This window comes from Heterocephalus glaber, unplaced genomic scaffold (genome assembly GCF_053883595.1).
Source record: "Heterocephalus glaber isolate CG9 unplaced genomic scaffold, H.glaber_assembly_v1.0 deba00001724, whole genome shotgun sequence".
NCBI lineage: Eukaryota > Metazoa > Chordata > Mammalia > Rodentia > Bathyergidae > Heterocephalus > Heterocephalus glaber.
In genome coordinates this window covers 5473709-5483636 of record NW_028258435.1, presented here as the reverse complement: position 1 = coordinate 5483636, position 9928 = coordinate 5473709, and the positions used below count along the sequence as shown (strand labels likewise).

General features: G+C 45.9%; 1 long non-coding RNA gene across 1 annotated transcript; it reads left to right on the top strand.

Annotated features, from left to right (window-relative positions):
* Window positions 1-1657: 1657 nt before the first annotated feature.
* LOC147821643 (uncharacterized) lies at window positions 1658-6250 on the top strand. Its single transcript, XR_015446743.1, has 3 exons — window positions 1658-2069; window positions 3391-3490; window positions 4379-6250. It is a non-coding gene; the product is annotated as an uncharacterized LOC147821643 (long non-coding RNA).
* Window positions 6251-9928: the final 3678 nt, after the last annotated feature.

Here is a 9928-nt window from a genome sequence, read left to right as displayed (position 1 = left end):
GGTTCGAGCTGCCACTCCCATGCAGTGAGTCAGGACTCAAGGAGAAAGTGCTGTTTCCCACCTCCTCCTTCTGCATTGAGGTCTCTCTCCTCACTCCCCACGGGCTTCAGTTCTCACTTGAGATCCTTGCTGGGTCCCCGGGACCCACTTCCCCACTCCTTCTCTTTATGCTGCTATATTACAGTGTCTGGACGCTAACTCTCAGAGAGGCTGTTTCTCTGCTGTTGACCATTCTGCCATCTGGAAGTCCTGTTGTTTGGGGTTTTGTCTTTTGTTTTTTGGGTTTCTTTTTGTTTTGTTGAGATAGGGTTTCACTATAGTTCAGGCTGGCCTCAAACTAGCAGCGATCCTCCTGCTTCAGACTCCCAAATGCTGTGATTACAGGCTTGCGCCCCTACACCAGGCTTATTCTTTGTTATTGTTGCGTTTATATATTCTGGATAACAGTCATTCATTGGATTTTTTTGTAAACATAGTTTCCCAGGATTTGGCTTGGTTTTTACTTTCGTAATGGTAGTCTCAAGGAGCAGATTTATTTATTTATGATTTTTTGAGACAGTCTTGCTATGCAATTCAGGCTGGCCTTGAACTTCCTTCAGTCCTCCTGTCTCAGCCTCCCAAGTGCAGGGATGACAGATGTGTGCCACCACACAAGGAAACATTTTTAATTTCAACCAGGTCCAAGTTGTTGATTATTTTCTTTTATAGTTCTTGCATTTTGTATCCTATTTTTAAAATCTTGGCCTACTCCAGCATTACTAAGTTTCTCTTGGTTTGGTTGTTTTTTGGTTTTGAAAGTTTATAGTCTCAGCTCTTATATTTAGGTCAAGGATCCACTTCAAATTAGTTTTCAAGCTGGGCATGTTGGCACATGCCTGTAATCCCAGTACTGGGGAGCCTGAGGCAGGAGGATTGCTGTGAGTTCGAGATCAGCCTGAATTACATAGTGAGACTTTGTCTCAAAAAACAAAAAAAAGAAAAAAAAGTTAATTTTCAAATATGCTGTGAGATAAAAATCAATATTCATTTTTCTCCATAAAGCAGCCAATTATTTCAGCATTTTTATTGGGATTATTCTTTCCCATATTTAATTGTATTGGCTATATATATGTTTTTTCTGGACTTTTTACTTCATTCCACTTATATACCAACTTTTACTTGAATACCAAACTTTTTTGGGTTTTTTTTGGTACTGGGGATCGAACTTGGGACCTTGTGCTTGCAAGGCAGGTGGCAGAACCACTAAGCTAAATCCCTGGCCCCCAAACTATCTCGATTATAGTTAGCTTTATAGTAGGTTTTGAAATGAAACAAAGTCCTCTCCCTTCCTTTCATTTCAAAATTGTAATGGCGATACTCAGATAAAAATTTAGCTTTGCTTACTAATTTTTTGAAAAGCCCTGATAAGAGTTTGCCTATTGTTGTGTTGAATTATGGATCAACTTGAGGGTAGAGAACTCAAACTTTAACAATCTTGAGTCTTTCAATCCATGAATATAGATAGTATATGCCACCATTTATACTCACCTACTTTAATTTCAACAATCTTTTACAGTTCTTAGAATTGTTATTTGACATATTTGTTAAATTTATCATTATTTCTAGCTCTATGTGTGTGTATCCGTGCATGCATGTGTGTGTGTGTGTGTGTGTGTGAGAGAGAGAGAGAGAGAGAGAGAGAGAGAGAGAGAGAATTTATTTATGTTCCCAAAGTTGAGCAAAAGAAAATTGGTTAATTAGAGGTTATGGCTCCCTAAATCCCACTTAAGTAAGATTTTACTGTATTTGGTCCTCACATAAGACCTTTGATTATGTCATACCCCATGTTCTAAAACCTTCATGGAGAAATAATAATGGGAGGTGGTTAAAGAATGAAGTATCATTTACAAAGGGAAAAATTGGGCACAGCCAAACCAGCTGATTAAGTACATGGTGCCTTTTCTTACAGCACAGCCATAAAAATGAGATTATGCAACAGTGGCTTCCAGAAAGAGGGCAAGGAGTCTCACAGGGAGTCACACGACCCCCCCTGCCTTCTGATCACAGTGTTCTGGAAGTCAAAGTTCAAGGTAGGATTTTTTTTAAACGTTTTTTATTAATGCATGTTTGCAATACATCATGAGTGCCTTCATTGTAGGGAGTTGGTGCATGCACATACTGCATCTTAGTCCTTTTTATTTCCCCATCTCCTCCCTCCCTTCACTCTCCCTCCATCCCCAGGGCCCATTCTCATTTCGAAAAGCTCCACCTCCCTGTTTCCTAACATCTATCTTTTATTTTGCTCTTCAAATTACTTATACTCTGCACTTCTTAGGCAAGAGAAACCATGAGAAATTTAATCTTCTGTGTCTGATTCTGGGTAGGATTTTCCTGTAGAGTTTCAGTGTAGAAAATATTTAAAACTCATTATTGCCAGAAAATTTTAGCCAGGCATGCTGGTGCATGCCTGTAATCCTAGCACTCAAGAGGCTGAGGCAGGAGGATTGCTGTGAGTTCGAGGTCAGTGTGGGCTACATAGTGAGTTCAAGCCCAGCCTGAACTACATAGTAGGATTCTGTCTTACCACCTCGACCCAAATTTTTTTCAGCAACCAAGAAAGGTATTAATGAAATTATGAGCAGATTAGAAAAAAAATGCATATTTTTATGTCTCTGTCTGGGGGAAGAAGAAAAAAGAAATATGTGCATAGGAAAAAAAGAATATACATGAATCAGAACATCAATAGCAATCATTTCTGGACAGGTGGATTGTGAATTATTTCTAAATATTTGCTTTCATTTGTCTTATTTATTTATTTATTTATTTATTTATTGGAGACAGGGTCTTGTTTTGTAGTTCAGACTGGCCTTGAACTCACCATGTAGCCCAGCCTGGCCTCAAATGTGCAGCAATCTTCCTGCCTCAGCTTATCAAGTGCTGCGATTACAGGCGTGTGCCACCACACTTAGCTGTCTTTTTCTACATATGTGCAACGGGAAGTGTAATGTCCACTAATGAAAAGAGAAGAAACTAAAATTCCTTAGCATGTTATCCAAGACTCTCCACCATTTGATGGAAAGTGTCTTCTAGATTTCTCTTGAACCGTTGGTTCATCATTTGCTCACAAGTTCTGGCCTCAAACGATCACTCACTGATCCTGCCTATGGCCTACCTTTTCCCATCAACCCACTGTTCCCGCTGTCTAGGGGCTATGACCAGAATTCCAGAATCACACACCACTGCTTCTCATTGGAATCCAACTTCTCAAAATACACATATGATGAATATAATTTACACAAAAAACCAGATTAAAAACTATATAGAGAGCATGATCTCAACTAGTTCAAGTAAAAAATTCAAAGAAAAACCTTGAAAGAACAATGTAAATAATTTTTTTTGTTGTTTTTTCAGACAGGGTTCAAGGCTGGCCTTGAACTCCCTATGTAGCCCAGCCTGGCCTCAAACTCATGACCATCCTCCTGCCTCAGCCTCCCGAGTGCTGGGATTACAGGTATGCACCACCATTCCTGGCTAATGTAAATAATTTGTAGAGGCACCATTCATGACCTGGGATTTCGAGAGGTTTATTTATGTGCTTTGGTTTTCTACATTTTATACCTCCCAAATGATATGTTAAAATAGGTTAAATTTCCATTTAAGAACTTTGTCCATTGTTAACACCTCCTAAAAAGACTTTCACTTTTAAAAAGTCATAGTTTTGGACCAGGGATTTAGCTCAGTGGTTCCAGTCCCTGCTTTGCAAGTGCAAGGTCCCGAGTTCGATGCCTGGTACCAAAAAAAAAAAAAAAAGTCATAGTTTCAAGCCAGCTCTGGTGCCACACACAGTGGCAGTAGGGTCCTCATGGGTTGGTACGGTAACAACACACTCCAGGCACAGGTAACTCAGGCACGGGACGTTCTGAGGGATGTTCACAGGGGGAGCTCAGCACAGATGGATGTGCTGACTCCTCAGACTAAAGCCAGGCAGATGGTGGCTCCTGAGGCATGGCTCTCTTCCTCTGTGGCATGAGGGGCTGGAGCAGATGACACCCACTGGGCCAGCCTGTGCCTGTGCCCTGTCCTTAACCCAGGGTCATGGTGGAGGGGACAGAGGCGGTTTTGTCAAGGAGAAAACCAAGAGACAGAGAAGTTGAGTAACTCACCCAAGTCCATGCAGCCCGGGAATCCAGGTCCTTGTCATCCAGAGCCTGAGCTCTCAGTGCCTGACCTTGCCACACCCAGCTGGGCAGGACAGGAGGTCTCCCAGCCTGAATCCTCTCACAGGCACAGTGACTGGGTGGTAGGAAGCCCTGACTCTCCCACAGGGTGCTGGCTCCCCCCCCCCCACTTTTTTGTTTGTTTTTCTTTTGCACTTGTTTGTGCTCCGTTGTCTTCGAAGGCCACAGGGTTATAAGGTGTGACCAACACGACAGTGAATGGTGCTGCCAGGTGCCATCTAACAGGAAGGCAGCTTGGAGAAACACGGCGCTGTGTCCTCATCCACCTTCGTCACCAGATCGGGCCCCCTGTGACTCCTGGCTCTTCCCCAAAGCCACAATGACCAGGAAAGGGAGACATTTTGAATCCACTCAGGACATCGAGGCAGCCAGGACAGCGCAGCTAAAGACCCTCAGGAAAGAGGACACCAGAGCTGCTGCAGAAATTGACAAGGACGATGGGATGAGGGTGCTGGAAGCGAGGGGAGGATTTTGAGGGGGATTATGGTGATGGGTATTTTCCTGTAATCAATTTTGAAAGCTTAAACATTCACCATATTTTTCTATCACACCCTGTAAACCATGACCTCTTCCTGTTGAGAGTCCCTCTGCAGGAATCAAGAGTCATCAATCCCGGGTGCAGTGGTTGCCATGCTGAGCCCGCAGCTCCCAGGCCAGCTCTGTCCCCTCTCTGCAGATCCATGATGCAGATAGAGCACCTGCTGGGACACAGATTGTGTGTTCCCAGGAAACCCAACCAAAACATCTGACTGCTCCAGGGATGGTAGAAATAGTCTGGGCTCCCACATGGGTGACGCTGACAAAGAGCAGTCCCTGTTCCACCTGACCTCACGTGGCACAGGTCATGTGGCTCATCAGTCATCTCCACGTGGGTCGGGGGAGCCCCCACCCAGCTGGAATGGGACAGCTCCACGAGAGGGAAAAGAGCAGCCTGGATTCTAGTACAGCAGACGGAGCACCTCTGATGTTGGGGGCAACTTGGCCCGGGTACCCCATCATTCCTGCCTGTGGATTTTAAATAGCTGCCCTGTTCAGTTCTTATCAGGCCTTCTCCCAGCCTTTGCACCTGGATGAATCTCCTCCTTCCTTCCTTCCTTCCATCCTTCCTCTCTCTCTCCCTCTCTCCCTCCCTTCCTTCTTTCCTCCTTTCTTTTTTTTCCAGTACTGAGCACTGAACCCAGAGGTGCTCTACCACTGAGCAACATCCCCAGCCCTTTGCAATGTTTATTTTGAGACAGACTCTTGGTAAGTTCTGCAGGCTGGCGCTGGCCCTGGCCCCTGCAATTCTCCTGTCTCAGTCTCCTAGTGCTGGGTTTAGAGGTGTGTACCACTAGGCCAGGCATGGAGACACAGTTCTGGGCTGGCACTCAGCTGGACAGCACCGTGCTGAACACCAGCGTGGGCCAGCTGGGTGGTGAGACTTCACTGTGCATAGAGAGCAGATGTCCCCGGAACCCAGGGAGAGCCCAGGGGTGAAGAAAACTGGCTGCAGCCGTGGGCCCTTTTCTGTGATTCAAGGGACTTGTAGAGACAACCACCACCCCAATCTGTGTGGCTGCCAGGACCTCAGTGTCACCGTGATTTGCCCCTGGCACTGCGTGGGCAAGGTTCCCACGCAGGTGGCTGCATACCCAGGTACCCAGCTCACACAGTGGCCTCGGGAACCTTGCTAGCTTTCTCTCAGATTTTTTTTTTTCTGTGCTACCAGGGATTGAATGCAAGACCTTGCACTTTCGAGGCAGGCGAGGCGCCCCAGAGCTACATCCCCAGCCATCTCTCAGATCTTTAAAAGAATGGGATGGGATGGGATGGGATGGGATGTGGAGCCAGGTGTGGTGGTGCAGGCCTGTAATCCCAACTGTCTAGGAGGCTGAGGCAGGAGAATCACAAGTTCAAACTCAACCTGGGGAATTTATCCACTGAGTGAGAACTTGTCTCAAAATAAAAAATAAAGAAAGGGCCAGGCATGTAGATCAGTGCAAAAGCCCTGGGTTCCATCCCCAGTACTGCACAAAAAGGAAGAGGAGGAGAGAGGAGAGGAGGTGGAGGAGGAGGAGGAGGAGGAGGAGGAGGAGGAGGAGGAGGAGGAGGAGGAGGAGGAGGAGGAGGAGGGGACCGGACTCTGATAGGAAAACCTCAGGGGACTGCAAGTTGAAACTGGGACCTTTCTGGCAGATCCGGGTCCAGGCACAACAAGGAGGGTGCTGTGTCTCAAGCACAGGGCTCCTTGGCTTTCAGGGTCACCATGCCCTGGCTCGCAAGGCCCAGATATCTCTGTCAGCATTTTTTTTCTGGTCCCCAGCCCTGAGGGCACAGCCTTCCCTGCCTGAGCCCCGAACCCTTAGCCCTAAGTGAGGGGTCAGGGCACCCCCTGGTGGCACCACACCTTCATTGTGGGGCTCAAAGCCCATCCCAAAGCTGGGGGTGACAAGCACTTGATCCCCAACCTGCCTGTCCAAGCTTCTGAGCCAGGTGGCTGCCAGGGGAGTGCCCCGGACCTCCTCCCAAGGGAAAAAGTTTTTAACCCTTAGTAGGGTCAGTGTGGATGCTCGGTCAGTGGGTGAGGGTGAGTGTGTCAGAAGAGAATTCCCTGCTGGCCATGGTGGCACACGCCTGTGATCCCAGCACTCGGGAAGGCTGAGGCAGGAAGGTGGCAAGTTTGGGCCCCCAGCCTGGGCAATTTGGCAAGATGCTACTCAAAATTAAAACAATAATTTTTAAAAGGGCAGGGGATATAGCTCAGTGCAAAGGGCCTTGGCCCAACCCCCAGTATCCCAAGCAAACAAAACACCAAGCATAAAAATACCCCCTGGTAAAAAAAGAAAAAACACCCCTGGCCCAGAGCTCTTAGCACTGCATGGAATGATGAGAAATCACGTGCTGCCACCCTCCCACAAGGGGGCGCGCAGGAGGCCCCACTTTCCTTCAGGAGGACCTAAGCACTGAGCAAGAGCCCCGAGATGAAAGGGGTACCAGCAGTCCCTAGATCAGAGGCCCCGAAAGAGCCTGTCCCCAGTGTCACTCGGGGTGAGGACAGGTCAGAGGAGCGCTGGCCCGAGCAGGCTCAGGGAGGAGACCAGGGAGCCAGCTGCAAAAGGAGGGCCCGCTCCAGCCAGCCTTCTGCCCGCTGCAAAGAGGACAGGTGTAGGCCGAGGGCAAAGCTGTATGATCTGCAAAATGGGTGATTTTTCATCACACCAGGAGTAAGGAAAGGGAGACGGTTTATCTAGGTGTTTCCTGGGTCACGGTTTCTCCTACCATGTGCTCCTGCTGAGTGGGTGGTTTTCCCAGGACTTCACAGCGGGTCTGTCCAAACATGGCGGGATACGACGGGTAAGAGCGTATTGTGCCCGGGCGCTGATCTTGTCACCACAGCCCTTGGATGCAGTCCGGCCTCATCCTCCCGCTCTGGCTCACTTTGCATTTAACTTGCTGCCTTGCTGCCTTCTACTTGAAGTGTTTCTCCTCTGTGATGCTGTTCTGCTGTGCTATCCTGTCTTGGAGCCAGCCAGCTATAAACTGAAACCTCTGCAAACCGTGAGTCAAAATAATCTTTTCCTACTTTTGATCTCAGCAGTGAGAAAAGTAACTAAGACACTCAACCTCCCAAGTAGCTGGAAATACAGGAATGTGCCACCATGCCCGGCTTAGTGTTTGTTTTCTATCTTCACTGCTGTGTGGCTAAGTGTACAAAGCTCATCCTTGTCATATATTCCTAGGAAGTTTTTCTTTTCAATAACTACAGACTGTCCCTAATGGTTCTATAACATATTCATTACTTAGGGATTGCTACTTTGGCTTCCTTTGTTTAATATTTGCCTATCTTGTCTTTTCTCACCCCTTGATTTTCAACTCCTTAGTTCAGTTTGATTTAATTGACATTAAGAAAGTAAGAGGCAGGCCGGGATTTAGTTTAGGGCTGGGGATTTAGCTCAGTGGTTTCACTGCCTGCTGCGCAAGCACAAGGACCCGAGTTCGATTCCCAGTGCCAAAAAAAAAAAAAGAAAGAAAGAAAGAAAGAAAAAGAAAGCGAGAGGCATGGGGCCAGGGATTTAACTCAATGGTTCTGCCGCCTGCCTCGAAATCCCCAGTACCAATAAATAAATAAATAAAGGAGCGATTAAGTGGATTAAGTGGGAAGAGAAACCAGGAATTAATCCCCATGATTATATTCTGTGGATACTGATTAAATCAGAATGTTGTCTGGGTATAAAGCCAGGATACTCCCTGACAAGGGAAACCTTTTCTGAGTGTGCGGGAGTGTCTTCAGAGGGACCAGTATTTTGTTGCTGGAAAGTAGAACCCTTCGCTGTTCTGTTGGACCAGGTTGGAATATTTATACTTTTGAAAAACTTACTAGCACTAAATTGTTTACAAGAATCAATTCCACAAGCCTGGCATAGTGGCACACTTCTGTAATCCCAGCACTTCAGAGGATGAGGCAGGAGGGATTCTGTGAGTTCATGGCCATCCTAACCACATAGCAAGACTCTGTCAAAAAAAAAAGAAAAAGAATTAATTATACATAAAAAATAAATAACACAGTAAGAACAGTAAAAAGTCTCTAGTAAATTTTGAGCTCTTTCCCCTACTTCTATCACCACTGTAACTTGTTTTTTCTACATTTTTTCTTCATACTTCATGTTTTTTCTCTTCTAATGGCCTTTAATCAGGTTTTTTGTTGGTGTTGTTTGCTCATCATTCCTGCTGAGTGTTAGATTTTTAAATCTTGAGACAGGGTTTTGCTAAGTACATAAATTATTCAGGCTGGGATTAAATCTTTGATCCTCCTACTTGACGCTCTAGATTGCTGGTGTGACAGACATACATCCTTGCATTTGGCTATTCAATTTCAAAGCTGGGTTCTTCCTGTGTTGCCCACTATGGCCTGAAACGATCCTTTCTCCCGCCTTAATCCCTGCAAAATCCCCACAGGGACCATCAAGACAGCTTTTCAATTCCTCAGTTTCCTTTCATATTAATTCATCTAGCTTCAAGACTTGAGTGGTTAAACACTTCTTTTAAAACTTGCTTATTTTATTTCTACTTTAGTTCAGATAGTTTTTCTATTTCCTGGTCACCATTTGACATTAAAATCAGACATAAAGCAACTTCAATATTGATTGGTATAGTATTAATAGAGTAGTTCTTCTGTTTTGCATGTATTTTAAATGACCCTGTATTTTCTTTAGGTTTAGAGGTTAGTTCTTCTTGACAAGACTTCTGCTATGGAAAAACCAGGAGCTGCTGGCTCACATAAGCTTCAGCATCAGAAAAAGCCTGCAAGACAGTGAAATCTTTAGTGAGAACTTCACTGAGCTAGAGGGCAAGCCAAGTTCTGACAGCAAAAAGAAGAAAGCAAAGGGAAAAGAAGCATTTATTCCAGAAAACACCCCAAAAACATTGATCTGGGTGGTGCTTACATTGCAGGGATAAAGCCTGAGCATTCTGGTTCCCTGAATCCAGGTTCCACAGTCATGACCTTCAGGCCAACCATGGAGGAGTTTGCAGATTTCAGCAAATACATCGCTTCCATGGAATCCCAGGGGGCACACAGAGCTGGCTTAGCCAAAGTCATTCCTCCCAAGGGATGGAGAGCCAGAGAGTCCTATGACAACATCAGTGACCTCATGATAGCCACTCCTCTGCAGCAGGTGGTCTCTGGGAGGGCAGGTGTGTTTACTCAATACCATGAAAGGAAGAAAGCCATG